This window comes from Dromaius novaehollandiae, chromosome 20 (genome assembly GCF_036370855.1).
Source record: "Dromaius novaehollandiae isolate bDroNov1 chromosome 20, bDroNov1.hap1, whole genome shotgun sequence".
Classification (NCBI taxonomy): Eukaryota; Metazoa; Chordata; class Aves; order Casuariiformes; family Dromaiidae; genus Dromaius; species Dromaius novaehollandiae.
Window position 1 is genome coordinate 4,348,390 of NC_088117.1, and position 15,950 is coordinate 4,364,339.

Genomic DNA, 15,950 nt, shown 5'->3' on the forward strand with positions numbered 1-15,950 from the left:
GGGAATGGCTCCGTTCCCTAGAACAAAATTAAAGCAAAAAACTTAGCATAAAAAATAACTAAATAAAGAGCAGAAATGGCAGGAACCGGTGGAAACTTCCCCCGGGCTCCCTGCAGCCATGAAAAGCCTTTCCCGCTCCCCCTCCTCTTGCATGAATTATTTCCGTGGCATTGTGGCCAGCCGGGGTCGATTCTCCTTTGAGGGGGGCGGTTGGTGTTTATCGGGGATGTGGCTGGGAGAAATCCCGGTGGCCGAGATGGCTCCGGCTGCAGGGAGCTGCCGCTTTGTGCGGCGAGAAGGGGAGCTAAACCCTCCCGCAGAGGCTGCAGATGGTGCGGCCGGAGCTGGTGGTGTGATCGGGTGGGTGGTGATGGGGAGGGGGGGGATCCCACTGGATTTATGTCCTGCTTTGTTCCCAGTCATCACCTGCCCGGGGAGCCCTGCACCATCCCCGCGCGCCCCCCACTCAGCACCCTCGGATGCTGCATTGGGGATCAGATCTGAGCCAGCTGCAAAATAAAAGGGAAAAGGCAGGAAAACGTCCTGTTGTTTCTCTACTGCAGGATTGTCTTTGGGGAGGGGGGAGGGCTGGCTCTTGTGCTTCGCTGGGTTTCTTCTTGAGGGGCTAGTCCCCCCCCCCCCCCCCCCATGGCAGGATGCAGGGAAGAACCAGGGTGGGGAGAGAGGCTGCCCCTAGCCCAGCTGTGCAGGGCTGGAGGAGCTGGACCAGCCAGCTGTGCTCCCCCAGGCAGGACCCCCATCCTGCTCGCACAGTGTGCTGCTTGGTAGAGAGGGGACAGAGACCAGCACCGCTGCGTGTCCCTTATTTCCATTCATTGTCTTTCCGCACCGAAATATGCTGGGAACAATCACTTGTGTGCGTGTGCACATATGCGCGCGCGCACACATACACACACACACACACACACACATACACACACACACACACACACACACACACACACACACACACACACACACACACACACACGCACACACACACACACGCACACACACACACACGCACACAGAGATTCAGGCCAGCATCATGGAACTCTGGCTCAATCCTTCCCTTCGGGGTCTGTTAACAAACCGCTCTGTTATTCCCTAAAAATACTGTTTCAGATAGAAGATGATAACCAGTAGCAGGGCATCAGTCTAACGACAGGGCTCTGTGGGAAGTGTGGCTATCTGGAATGAGAGGGCAGGATTTCCACCTTGCCCAGGCAAAATGCTGCATAGGATGGAGGGACCTGGGCCCTCGATGGGGGACCTCACACAGTTCAGCCCACCCCTCGCACCAGTGTACGTGGGGCTTGAGATGCTCCTTGGAGACTTGCACTGGAAGCTCCCAGTCTTGGCAGGTTCGTTCCTGGTTTGGGCCGTCCTGCTGGAGCTGCTCTCCCGGTGTTAGGACCGGCCTGCAGTGTACCTAGACCTCCTGCCCTGGGGTCCAATCCAGCTATTGCAAGAGTTTCCCCAGGTCTCCTTCACTGCACCATGCTGCCCTTGGGCAGGGATTCCCCTAAGGTTTATTTGCAGGGGAAGGAAATGTTTCCTAAGGAGCAAGATGTCCCTGCCCCAGCCCTGGGGCTCCTGGCCCTATCACTGACCCCAGGGCAGGACGTCTCTGCTGGGGTTTCCTCCTGATGGAGGGAAAGGAAGGATGCTGCCGTGTTGCCATGGTTCCCTCTGCCAGGCCCCACCTCCAGAGCTGCATTCTGCCCTGGCTTCCCTCCAGGCCAGGATTATTCTTCTGACCAGCTGGTGTCATAACAAGACGTGTTTCAGAGGCCCCTGAAGAGCTGGGAGTAGGTGGGCAGGCAGGTGAGGTGGGAGAGCATCACAAGAGCCCTGTGTACAAGGCGGACTCTGGTTGTCACCCCCTGAGACCCGTGGGGCACATGCCAGGCAGAGCTGTCCCTGCGCCTCCCCCACAATATCCGAGTGACTGTGACTGCCTCTCTCCCTGGGGCTCGCTTTTCTTATGACCAAGGTCAGAGTTTTCAAGAGCATTCTTGGCTCTTGAAGGACCTACCTCCGAACAAGGTCCTTCTGGTGTCCTCTGCAGCCACCTCCCAGGGAAGCCTGCTGGAAAGCCAGTTCCTTTATTTTGGTGCCTAGCTGGAAAAATCTCGCCCAAGTGTGGGAGCTGGCTCCACCTCTGAACACTCCCATCCCCAAATCTTCTCCTAACCCCCCAGTGTGGACACTTCTCCCGTCTTCTCTTGCTCTGGAACTACACACTCCCAACAGCCCCTTGCAAGCCCAGGACCTCCTTGGTTCTCTGCACAGGCTTCCCCTAACGAGGTCAGTGCCCTCTCCCCTGTGGCACCCCTGCAGTGGAGAAGAGAAGGGTGGGTTTACCTCACTGAACTGTCTCCAGGCAGTGAAGGCTGGCCGTGCTACAGGGGCAATGTTTGTACAGTGCCTGGGGTGCTGGTGCAAAACCTGGCTGCACTGGTGACCAGGGCATATGGAGGTGTATGGGAGTACAGAGCCCCGGACGTGTTCACCAGCAAGAGGGGAGAAACCTCCCCAGGGCTTCCTTCTCCTCACGTTGCCATTACTAACAGGTGGGAGACACAAACCAGCCCCCAGGATAATCCTGCTGGGGAGCAGCACGGCTTCCTGCTCCTTTCCAGAGCAACAAGAAAACACCTTTCCCCCAGGACACCAGCTGATCCCTCCCACACAGCATCTTCACACCAGCTCCCTCCCAGGCACCCATCTCTGTGCAGCCTCCCTCCACCTGCCTGCCTGCCAAGCAGCACCCGGGCAGGGTTTCGAAAGGCCAGTTCTGCCTGGTTCCCGCTGGTGCCATCACTTCCACCGGGCCTTTGGGGCATTTGGTCACATCCTGCTTGGCCCAAGGGTGAACAGCAAGACAAGGTGCAAAAGGCCAGGTTTCCTGTACCGCCTGCCCCAAGATCACCCTCAGAACCACACCAAGGAGCCCCACGGTTAAATCGTCCCTGGACAAGATCTGACAGGGGCCAGCAGCCCCCGTGTACAACGCTCGCGCTGCCCGCACCTCTGGCACAGGCTGACCAGCTGGCGCAGACTCCCGCTGCTAAGGCCCTACTGCGTCACTCGGTGCCTGTCCGTAGCTCTAGGGGGTCGGGGCAGCTGTGTCCCATGCGGGCAAGCGATGGCACAGGTACCCTGGGCACGTGCCGACCTGCACGTGCTGTGCTGCACCTCCCCAGGCCAGGGAGGAGGCACCAGCAGGCTGCTGGGCTTGCCGCCAGCCTCGGGCTGCAGGCAGGGGCCCCGGGGACCTGCCGCCCGGTTGCCAGCGCATGACTCACCTGGGCTGCCTGGGGCACCGCGGGGCTCCTGTCACCCCCACGCACCCTTGTTTCGGCAGCGGGGCACGCAGAGGGCCACGTGCTGCCTGTTGAGGGTGCTCCGGGTCAGTCTCGGGGCCCAGGTTACGAGGCCTGCGTGCTGCCCCGAAGCTGAGCCTGGCAACGTCTCTGCCAAGCGGAGGAGGAGGAGGAGGCTGCAGCGAAGGGCGCAGGGCTGGGCAGGCTCGGTGGCAACGCAGCGTCGGGGAGGGAGGGAGGACTGCAGCCGCCTCTGCATCGGAGGCAGAGCCTCCAGCCTGCTGAGGTGCTGGCAAAACGCATCGGTGGTGAGGAGGGACTATCCGCCCCGTCCTCCACGGGTGGCAGCAGACCCTGAAGCCTTCCGGCTGTCCAAGGGCAGCCTGCGTGCCTGACCCCTCCTTGGGGCTGCGCCTCTGCAGCCCGGGGGACGTCTCCAGGGCTCTGCGTCGCAGCCCGCGCGTGACGTGCGCTTGCAGGAGCGGGTGCTTGGCAAAGGCTCTGCTGGGGCCTTTTGTATTTACCCTCGTGGGAATCTGCTACCAGTGAGTCTGCTCACTTCCAGTGTCAGCTCTTGGCTTGAACACGCACATGCAAAATTCAGGGCTCACGTTCACACACAGTACAGCACAGACCAGCGTCCGGGCCATGGACCGCTCTGGGGCCCAAGAAATACTTGTTAGTGGGCAATAGAAAGGAACCAAGAATAACAAACCTCACTTTGGCAGGTCCACATCTACCCTCTGATGTCTGCACTGCCAGTTAAAGAAGGCTGGAAAAGCCACTGACCTAGAGAACTTAGACACTTTCCCTCTCTTTTTTTTAAAAAAAAAAGAGTAAGAGCTGGATCTGATGCCCCTGCACTTACAAGGAAAAATGTCCCAGGAGAAATTCCCTCTCTCTTCCAACAAAATCCATGCATTTAAAAAGAGATTCATGGAGTCACATGGCTTTTAGTTGCATGCTGAGAAGCAAATGCTGTGTGCACTAACTGATGGTGCTGGCAGGAACTTAACTCTTGCCTTTCAGAGAGTGAACAAATAGATCAGGTTCTGGAGGCGCGTTAACTTGTTGGCCTCCGCACATGCCTATGTGCAGACACAAATGCCCACACATGCGTGTGTACACACAGACAACGACACAAATGCTTTAAGGTCCTTTGTGCAGCTCATCAGATGGTTTTACATCATGCCACCAAGGGAGCAGCAAAGACCACTCAGAGTTTGACCCGTTCAGCTGCACAGCAGCTGCCGTCCGCCCTGTCCCTGCTGAACAGATTTGCCCACGGCGCCAGCCCAGCCCAGAGTCCCACTGAGGCCCAGCCTGAAGAGCCCTGATTTGTGGGCACTTTGTTGGAGGACCCACTCAGAAAACCCTGGCTACACCCAAAGAAGGGATCTGGGCAGTCCTTACCCTCAGGAAAGAGTCACCTCCCCTCCAAGGTGTTGTAACACACCGCCTGTGTGGTCCTGCCACAGGAAAACTCACTCTTCCTCTCGGTGCTCCAGTTAGCCCAAAGCACTGTCCACACTGGCTATGCCAACAGCGCCCAGGTACACCATCTCTGTTGGAGGGTGGAAATACCTGGTGGAAGATGACAAGCATTAGTTCTGGGCGTTGCCTTCAAAAAGAGCCTGACTCCAATCTGTGGCCCAGCTGATTATAGCCAGGAGGAAAGGGTCTATTCACCTCCCAGATCCTTTTGCAGACCAGAGGAAATTGTGCCAGGAGTGATGCCCACAGTGAATTTCTTGCGAATTTTACCCCATTTCTTCTTTGCAAGCAATGAGAGGGATTTGTGCGTGTGATCATGCATTTCGTTTTCCTTATTTCCTTTTGGTTCTGTTACAAAGTTTCTAAAGAGTTCAAGATCTCGGGTCTCTGTCCCACTTCCCTCTAGGCATTGCCAGTACTGTGAAGGCTTTGTGTGGTTTTGGCATGCAGGTACGAGTATGTCCATCCTTTATGAGATCTGTGCAAATAGGAACAAAACAGTTAATCACAGGTTACTACCATTACCATGACTAATCCTTGAAGCTAGATCCCTAGCGGTGATGCGATGCTGAGCTATTTTGTTAACAGGGCATGCCCTGGAGCAGCACAAAGTGTTGCTTGACATTGCTTCAACGTGTTGCATTTCACACTAGCTGTGGGGGACATGTGTGGTCACAATGCTGATGGTAGGGATGTGAAAATATCAAAATGCACCTCATCTGGGGTTGGAGGTTCTGCCCATGAGGGACTTAACTGCAGCCAGCTGGTGCTGAGGGTGCATTGGAGGGCAGATCCAATGACAACACAGTGAAGGAATCCTCCAGAAAGGGTGGGGTCTTCCACAGGAGTACCAGGAATAATCCAGTTTGAAAAAATAGGTGTTCAGGACTCTAGCTGCTGGAGTGATGTTGGAGAATTGCTTGGTTTGTGGGCACAGTGGTCTCCAGACTCAAATCATCCCATTAAAGTCGAGATGGCTCTTAGCTGCAGTGAGGGACACCAGCTGGGTTTTGCCTCCTGTAAATGAGATTATTATCTCTGCCCTAACTGGGGTCATTGGCTGCCTGCAGTCCTCTCGCCTGTAGAGCCTGTTTTAGTTAGGGCATGTGTGACTGCAAGGCGGGCAAGAGAGGGTCAGATACCAGCGGAGAGAGACACTCAGGGTTCATAAGGGGTTAAACAAGATAGATTTGGTAAAGGACTTACTCTACAGACTGCATGGGGAGCCCCAGGAACCGTGAGGAGGAGTTGCTGGTGGGAGGCTGCTGGAGATATGGGTCAGACTCGCAGGCTGGGCACATGGGCAGGACTCAACTTGTTGTTCCTAAGGGCCCCTTAAATCCACTAGAAACGATTCCCTCTCTCAGCTGTGCTAACCTTGAGTAGCTACTGTCCGGGAAGCACTAGATGTTGTTGACAAAACGGAACATGCCTGCCTGGCCCTGATGGGAATGTGGTCCGTGTGTAGTTTCACACGCTGGGCCTGCTACCAGGTGCTCTGCCAGTCACTGACTCCTCGCCAGGTCTTCTGCAGGTGTTCTCACTACACTTCACCCCGACTGACAGAGACGTGGTATCAGTGCCACCAGTGTGTGGACAAGGTTCAGACATGCCTTTCAGGTGTTAGCCTAACTAAACGGCTAAGGTGTACAAGCAACTAAATCATAGTGACTATACATATATTTGTACATACAGTAAATTATAACATGTATGCACACAAAACTGATCAGCCCAGAAGACCAGGAGCATACTGCATTTTCCCCATAGTCCTAAACTGAACAGCCATAAAGACAGTCACTGCCAGGGGTTGTCCCACACTGATTCTCTGGACTTTACCTCATGTCGTACATGAATTACACTCTTTATCTTGTGAGTGTCAGGTTTGATGTGCTCACTGCAGTTCTGTTGGTGTCCCAACTGCCGTCAGGGTACAGGGTTGGGATGGAGAACAGCAATGTCACAGCTCTGCTTAGCATAGTCACGGTCACGGTTTTGTGGATGAGAGTGTCCTAGAGGAGACACAAATTGGGACATTTTCCCCTTTGATTAGTACCAGGTAGGTGTCTCCTGGCCCATCAGCAATGATATCCCCTTCCGACCGTGCAGGTTTAGCCGGACCATGCACCCACACAGCACACCTTGTAGAACCAAAACCTCCTGGCTGGTGGGTGGGCCGCAAGGAATCTGTTTCCTGGATAGTGGGGACCCCTATCCACTCACATATCAGTTGGGCTATTTGGTCTCCTTGTGCACATCGCAAGTTGGGATCTTGTGTAATGGATCTCAACTTTCACCCCCTCGAGGTAGTTTGAGTCAATGATTCCTGCCTTGATGTCCACCTCCCAGAGAGCTAAATTATTACAGGGCACCATGCGACCATAACACCCTTGAGGTATGGTGATGGCCAACCCATACTCACAAGATGACAGCCCCCCGGTTCGAGGGTTATTTCTTTGTGTGGCAGTCGCAGATCCAACCCTGCAGTCCCGGGCATGGCTTGCCTGGGGAGGCAGGCTTGGGGGTGCAGCCGTTGCACTCTAAGCACATGCAGCTGCTCGATGGATTCCCCTTGGAAAAGAGCATACGGGGTAGAGCCATGCGGTGGGTGGTGGTTGAGGCAGGCAGTTGCCTGACAAATGTTTTTGCTCCAACCCGTGATGGTACCAGTAGGGGACAGTTTGCACTTTGAGCAGCCCCTTCAATCGCTCCGCCAATCCTGCCCTTTGCGGATGGCAGGGTATGTGATATGTCCAGGCTATTCCTCACTCTCCGGCCCAATTTTGAATGTCATTCCCGGTGAAATGAGTGCCCTGATCACTTTGGACTTCCACCAGGGAACCATATGACCCAATCAAATTTTTTAATGCCTTAATGGTGTGAGCCTGGGTAGCTGCAGTGCAGGAGTGGCCATACGATAGACCAGAGCAGGTATCTACAGTCAGGACATACCCATGCCACTGGCTCTCTGGTAAGGGTCCAGTATCATCAGTTCGCCACATCTCCCCAGGCTTTTGCCCTCTGCAGGTATAACACTTTTTGGTCCGCAACCACTGTGGAGCTAAGTGGGTACAACGGGGGCAACGCTGCCTGGCCTGCTCTGTGCACGCTGCCGGCGGGGCAGTGGGTGTTGCTGGTCCCCCCCTGCGCTTTCCAGGCTGCTCGTCGCGGTCCCCCGCCCTCGGGGGCTGCGTGTGCTGCTCTGGCTGCAGCTACCGCTCCAGCAGCTCTGCGCTGGGTTCACCATCCACCTCCCGCCATGGTATGCCAGCTCGCAGCAGGTCTCACAACTCTTAGTTTTCACGTTTACCCTCCTGTTTCCTGACTTGCTATCTCTGCTGACAGAGGACGCCTCTGCTAACTGAGATAGCAGCGCTGCACCTTCCTGTGCTGTACCTGCCCCAACCTCGATCATCGATAGCAGCATTGCTTTACGATGGGGAGTGGCGGTTTGCAGCGTCTGAGTCCGGATGGTTTTGCTCATGGGGATCTGATCCGGTCCGGTAAACTCAGGGGAATATATTCCGGACAACATTCCTAATTACCACAGCTGGTTTATCCCTGCTGCGATAGTCGTCCACCCGGTGAGCCTGTCATCGATGTCCGTGGTGGTCGGCCAGGTTAACCACACTGCACCCAGCACCCGCTCCGTTAGGGAGGGGAAACGTCCCGGTTCTGCTGCTGCAGGGCGCAGAGGGTGTTGCGCAGCCTGCGATCCTGGGGCAGAGCCCCCGTCCTCCCGAGCTCCTCTCTAGTAAGATAAACTGCCTCTGCCCCATCGTCCCATGACCTTAACAGCCACTCTAACAACCCTTCACGGGGCTGCTGCCTGTAGCGCCATGCGTGTCCTGTAGCTCTGATGCTTTAAAATCACAGGTAGTTGTGATCTGCTGCACACTGGCTGCATTTGGTTCGGAAAGCCCTGCTCCGACACCAGCCGGGCAGCTGCCTCCACCTCATACTCCATGTCCGACTCCGAGCTGGGGGCTCGTCAGAGTCCCAGATGTTCCCATCCCAAGTTTCTGGACCCCAATGTGCCTTTCGCACCAGTGCCCGCACAGCCAGGGGATGGACCTCTCGCCCCCCCGTCACCCCCAGCAGTTGGCAATGCGGGCGGCCGTAACAGCACATCGGTGCTCCAGCTTCTCGGCCCGATCCGCAGCTGCAGTCGCAGCCTCCTGGGTCACTTGTTCAGCCTCCTTAGTGGCTTTGAGATCACTTGCCAGCTGCCTAATTCGCTGGCGCTGTGTCAACAGCACCTTGTCCTGAGTGCGGAGCGCAGTCGGTAGGATCCACCCCGGATCCCCTGCTGCCCTTCACGCCGCCAGCCCTGCTTTTTCCAGCCGGAGCTTGGAAGCCCGTGCCACTAGCTGCCCTGGGGAAACCCCCGGCTCACTCTCTGGCTCTGCGGGGGCAATCCGCCCCGCCAGCATGCGAGCCATGGGTGCCCACCGACCCGTAGCGGGCCACCCGGGAACGCAGCTCACGCTCTCCCCCTTGTCCGTTTGCCCCCAAAGAGGCATCTCCACACCCATCCCGCCGACTATGGCAAATGCGACCGCAAGACGGGCAAGAGAGGGTCGGATACCAGCGTAGAGAGACACTCAGGGTTCATAAGGGGTTAAACAGGATAGATTTGGTAAAGCACTTACGCTACAGACTGCATGGGGAGCCCCAGGAAGCACGAGGAGGAGTTGCTGGTGGGAGGCTGCTGGAGATACGGGTCAGACTCACAGGCTGGGCGCATGGGCAGGACTCAACTCATCGTTCCTAAGGGCCCCTTAAATCCACTAGAACTGATTCCCTCTCTCAGCTGTGCTAACCTTGAGTAGCTACTGTCCGGGAAGCACTAGATGTTGTTGACAAAACGGAACATGCCTGCCTGGCCCTGATGGGAATGTGGTCCGTGTGTAGTTTCACACGCTGGGCCTGCTACCAGGTGCTCTGCCAGTCACTGACTCCTCGCCAGGTCTTCTGCAGGTGTTCTCACCACAGCATGTTTGGGGAGTGGTATTCTGGCACCTACAGATCCTGGACTGAGGACTTTTCTAAGGTAGATGTGTGGTCCAGTGTATTCAAATGCAGTTGTATCCATGTAACATCTACACTGTCTTGAGCAATTAGTTAATGAACCAGCAAAAAGCAGTTGCCAAGCCAACTCAAACCCGAACACATTTGTCTTGGAGATTCATCGTGACAGTTTTTAAAAAGATGTGGCTTTAGAGCTAACCTCACTGTGAATTTCTGTGATCCAGCTTTCCTGGATCCCAAAATGGAGGACATGGGAGGAGGCTGAAAGGCCTCAGCCCTGCCTGTGACAGAGAGAAGAGCCCACAGTTAGGGCCATCCATCTCCTGTAGGACCTTGGGCAATTCATATAGTCTTTGCCCATCCATAAAGCTGGGTCCGTCTTCCCTTTCCTCCGTGGACCAATATGTGCAGCCTATGAGGCCCTGGGATATAGCAGAAAAGCAGGTCTGGGGGGTGTCAGCCATTTCTGATCAGCAGGAGTTTGGCCTTGTGCATTGCTTATTGAGGGGAGGACTTGGCCCTCACTGCTCCGAGCCCCGGAGGGTGAGTCTCTGGCACTGGCCAGGCTTGGGTCAGCATTAAAACCAAAATATTCACTAGCTACAGCAACCCTTACTCATCCTGGTGCCAAGATCGGGCAGCAGCAAAGGCAAGGATTTGCTGCTTCCACTGCCTGTTCACTTCCTCTTTGGAGATGCTCATTAGGCTTCAGGCTCTTTCTGAAGCAGGATAACAAGCCTGGGGCATCCCAAAATGAGTCCTTCTCCAGGCAGTCTGCACTTGATCACAGCTTTGTCAATGCCTACATGTGACAGGCACAAACGATGGTAGGGTTAGTCCCTATCCCTCCAGAACCAGATCAAGACAACGGGTTGCTTTTTCAGTGAGCAAGCAAGGGGTTGGACCCTGTGCCAGGCAGGCCTGGAGAAAGGCTGCCCAGCCAGGCTGTTATAAATAATGTGGACTAAGCCTCTTGGACTGACCTACGGGCTCTAGTCCTACTAGGCCACTGTGTCACCAGCTCCTGGCCCTGTTTGAGAATGACGCAGTGGGTCATTTTCATGCCACACGTCACCCCAGAACAAAGCCTACTGAGAGAGGTGGCAGGTTGCAGGAGGTGGTTGCTCTTGAACGAGTTGTCTGTATGAGCCTTCCCTGGATTACACTCTTGGGACCATATTATTCAAGAGCACTGGAGGGCCTCTGTGGATGAGATGTGCTTCCTTGCCCATAGGCACTTGCAACTTCTTCACATTAGAGAAGGAAGTTCAGAGCTGCTTGTATTGTCTTTTCTTGGTAGAAATTGTAATTAAAATTATTTCTGCCTGAAGGAAACAGATGATGTGTGGTAGGTCCAGACAAGTGAAGTGTTGAAGGCACTGGATTAGATATACATATGTATTTTTTCCCTGAAACCGGATTCGTCTCCAAGACAAGAAGCTTGAGTTGTGAGTGTCACCAACAGCCTCCCTGATGTTAGAGTCCCAGAGCTCTGGTCTGACCATCCTATGACGCAGGCTGCCTACTCTAATATCCGCCTGCTGATGCGGGTATGGTGAAAGCACCTCTTCCAGGGCAGCATCCAGGCTTGAACTGAAGACCTTAGGGAATGGAGGAGCTGCCTTTCACTTAGATGTCTCTTGGCTGACCCATGCATCTCTGAGCGCAGAACTGGCTCAAGGATGCCTTATCTGGTACTGCTCATCCTGGATAACTCGTATTCATTGGCATCCCTTCTCTTGATTAGATGTGTCCTTGCCAAAGTGGCTTCTTAGAAATTGTCCTGCTCTCTGAAGATGTATTGGGGTGTCATCTCAGCTCTGGCCTTGGCAAAGCCCTCAGTGCCTTGTTTGTCACCCACGCTCTCACCTCCCAGCCTCCAGCACCAGCACCACTGTGAGTCTCCGTCGGCAGAGCTGCCAGTTGGAAAGGGCAGTGTGAACAGGGATGCAGGATGGCACAGGCCAGAGCCAGTGTAACCTGCTGAGAGGCAACACGCAGCTAGGACATATGGGCAAACACAAAGCCCTCGTTCAGCGTGGCACGGGGACCTCCCCGCACGCCAGCCTGCTCACCTCGTGCTCCATACAGGTGATGAGGCCCGGGCTGTGCCCACCTCATGCCCAGCTTCCCAGCCCCGACTGGTGCAGGGCCAGCCTCTGTAACACATGCAGCAGCAGCAGCAGCAACCCCAGCAGCATCACAACCCTGCTCCACCATCAGCCACCACATTGGCCGAAACAGCCTTGGAAAGAGCCTGACTGCAGCCGGAGAGCAGCTCTACTGTGGTGGCCTGCACGTTTCACCTCAAGATCCCCACATCTTCCCCCTTTCTGTGCCCTCCCTGGCCATCCCAATGTTTAGCTTTGCCCTCTTGATCTACCCAGAAGACCACTAACAGACCACTCTTCCTTAACCAGGGGTTTAATGACCACTGCAACAACACCTGCAAGGTGTGAGCTATGGGCAGGTCTCCTCCAAAAATGATACTGGAATCTCAGGCTTTTGCTAGGGCTTCTCTCTCATTCCCTTGCAGGCTTTGGCAGGGTCCCAGAGCCTCTTTCTAGGATGCTCTGTGGACCTGCCTCTTTCCTGATCCTGCACTGGGTCTGAGCTGGCTATTGCATCTGTTGGAATATCACACTTGGAGTCTGCTTGACTCTGCAACCAGATCTCACCCACTCACAGTCAAGGCAAGGTCAATTCATTTAGGGAATGTGGCTTCCTCCAGGTCCTAAGCCCAGGCACGGCTCGTGCCAGGATAACTCTGCAGCAGGATGAGACCTGGGCCTGGCTCTCAGCACTGCTGGTGCCTGCCCTGGGCTCACCTCTGAACCTTGGATGGTAGCACTGAAAACGCAAAGCCCATAGAGGCAGGTCTCAAAGGCACACGATTTCCTCTCTGGGAAGCACATACACTGGTGTCACGGTCAGGCCAGGAGGATGGGACAGCACTTTGCAGTGGGAGGGAAGGAAGATCAGCAGTGAGAGCGTGAGTAGCAGCTCTGCAAAGGGTCAGTCTAGGCTTAAATGTGCAAACTGAGAGTTGTCCTGCACATGGCCGGGCTGATGCTCCTCCCCGGAAGCACACGCATCCAGCTCAGTACACACATGCACACGCACTGACTTTCAATGTGCTAGTCCTGACCGGACGCAACAGCCTGCACAGGCACTGCAAAAACTTTTGTGCACTTATTGTAACACCCCAAATTTCCCTGGCCCTCCCCAAGGGCAAAGCTCAGGGCAGCCCGTCCGAGACGCCCTCGTCCCCGTGCCGCTGGAGGCTGCGCTGGGGATCAGTTGACTGTGTGCCGCAGAGCTGCATCTCTCCTGTCTCCCCAAGGTCAGCCTGTGCCCGCTGCCGAGGGGACACCACGGCTCCCTGGGCAGGGAGGGCTGCTCCTGCACAGGGACACACGGCCGGGAGACCCGCTCTGAGCGGGGACCGTCCCTGCGGACCCCCAGCTCCAGGGCTGGGAAGGAGATGCGGGGTTTAGCCTGGCTCAGGCTGGGGCAGCCCTGTGCAGCGGGGCCAGGGCTGGCACCTGGCTTGCCAGAGGCAGCAGCACAGCTGGAGCTGGGGAGACCGATCACGCTGGTCCCTGAAGCCAAGGGGCACTGCAAAGCCACCAGCAGCTGTGCCCCCCAAGCAGACCCCCGGGTTCAGCCACCGGGCGCTCTCCCTGCCTGGGACGGCTGCTCATGTCCCAGAGAAGAGAGAATCCCTGGAAAGCCAGGCTCTGGGAGGGACCTGCCTGCTCCTGCCTGCTGCTGCCCCCGGGCAAGAAGAGGAGGGCGCGTAGCCCTCACCCTGCAAGCAGCCACCCTCTTGCCCTGCTGGAGGGGTGGCTGGCCACGGGCCCTCCAGCCCCATGGCACAGGCACCACAGGGGTGCTGGGGACATGGCATCCTTATCCTGAAAGCCCTGCAGGTGCTGGAGCACCAAGCATCCTTATCCCGAAAGCCCTACGGGCTCTGCAAATTGGAGTTACAGTGGCCACATGCACCCCAGGACCACAGGTGAAAGGCACTGGTTGAGAAAGATGCAGAACCCAGTGGGAATATTTGCAGCTAAGGCATCATCCCTTGTGGCTCTTGGCTTCAGGACACTTGTCCCCAGTCTCCTTCCTCTCCCTGCTCTGGAGCTAAATGTTATTTTAGTCGCAACAACAGGATTTCTGTCTGGCTGCTCGCGGCCTTGGAGGAGACCTTTCCCTTCCCCCTGGCTGGTACTGTCTCCCAAAAATAGGCTCCCTGCTCAACAGCTCCTTGGCTTGGCCACTGCTGTTTAATAGCAGTTGTTTCAGTTGCCCCCGAAGTTCTCGGTGTCAGACCGAGGGCTTGGAGGATGCATGGATGCTGCTTTGTAAACAGCACTGCTATTCCTGGATCATTGCTCAAGGGAAAGAGCCTAACATGAGTAATGAAATGCAAAAAAGAAATACGCTGACAGGATCTGGAAATGTTTGTTGCTCTAGGGCAGCTTTCTCAAGCTAAGCGAACCATGCCCCAGGACGGCACCACGTTCCCGGCCCTACCGAGCCCTGTGTGCGCCCACAGCAGTGCTCACGGGGCCGGGCGGTGAGGCAGACCATTGGTGTGTGCGTGCAGGGCCGCGTCTGTGCTGTGGGGACAGCAGGAGGGGTCCTGGGGACCTTCCCTCCCGGCATGAGCAAAGGATGAAGGAGCAGGACCCGGGGTGCTGTGAGGCACCTTCTGCCCCCTGCACCCCGCCGTCCTCCTCTCAGCCTGGTGGCCGGCACCCGAGCTGAGCCACCTCGGGCACGGGGCTCCCAGCAGGGCCCGATGCGTGGGCAACCCCTGCAGCCAGCTCCTGCCTGCAGTTGAGCAAAATTCCAGGTTAATGCGGCGCTTTTTTTGCTGCTTTTTGGTGACCTGGATTCCCACGGGCATCACACACAAGCGCAGCCGGCAGCCTTTCGGCACCAGCAACGTCCAGCCAGGGCTCTCGTAGGACAGCTGCACCCCATCACCGCAGCTCTTCCTTCCAGTTACTCCCACCCCGCCACGGCACAGAGGTGGCCTGCACCCCCTGTACTGATGCAGAGCCCAAGGGATGTCCCCAAGGTCAGGCAGGACCTCGAGTCTGTGGCCAGCATCCTTCTGGGCTCGTTCCAAGGCAGATCTCGTTATGAAGGACCCAGTTGTGCAGTGGTAGAAACGGGCACCTCTGAGTTTTTCAGCGAGACAGGCAGAGCTGCGATATTCGTGGACTCCCAGTTTTTCCCTGCTGGCACCAGTTTCCCCCAGTACCACCGCTCTGCTCCCTGGGGGCAGCTCAGGAAGTGCTGGCCTCCATGGCTGGGTGATAGCACAGTAAAGCATCCCAGCGCGCTCCCAAAGCTCAGCCTGTTCATATGCGGAGGGCTCAGACCTCCATGTCTGCCCCCTCTAAAAACGCACGCCTTCCTCCCCAGGATGGGTGGCAGCCGGGGCTGAGCTGACGGCACCGCACGAGGGTCTTGTGGGAAGCAGGACGAGCAGAAGCGAAAAGCCCTCGGACCTTACATCAAAGACTTGCTCCTTTTGGGAACTTCCTTCCCCCCAAACAAGGACCCATTTGGCTGTAAAATGGCCTCTGCCTGCTGGTGACAGGCCCTGACAGGACCCTGCATGGCCACGGTGCCACCGAGCACGGGGGTGTCACCTGGGCGCAGAAGGGACTCACAGAGCGGCAAAGGCAGCGACGGGCGCCCCAGCCACCCTGGGCAGCGGTCACCACCTCCTGCCGCTGCCACTCTGCTGCCGCCCCAAAAAGGCCCAGTTTTGAGGCACTTTGAGAAAAGCTCAGCCCTTGGAGATGAGCTCTCCTTGGGCCATGGCACATCTGCAGGTGCTGAGCTCTGGCTTCCTCCGCCCTCCAACCTTGTCCCAAAGGGAGACAAATCTAGGCTGAAACCATGCCATATACAGCCGAGCTGAGCTTTCCCTGTGGGATCAGCATCCTTGGGATTGCTTCTGTGGAGGAACCGTTGCCAAGGGCAAGCCTGGCAGGGTCAGACCCTCACCAACAGGCTCCCCAAACCTCGCAGTTTTCTCATTTAGAAACATTTTTTATACCCACAGCATGATGGATC

General features: G+C 56.3%; 1 protein-coding gene across 2 annotated transcripts in view; it reads left to right on the top strand.

The window, feature by feature from the left end:
- STXBP1 (syntaxin binding protein 1) overlaps nucleotides 1-15,950 on the top strand; it is a 35,749-nt gene that overhangs the window by 1,348 nt on the left and 18,451 nt on the right. The gene's annotated exons all lie outside the window — the stretch shown is intronic.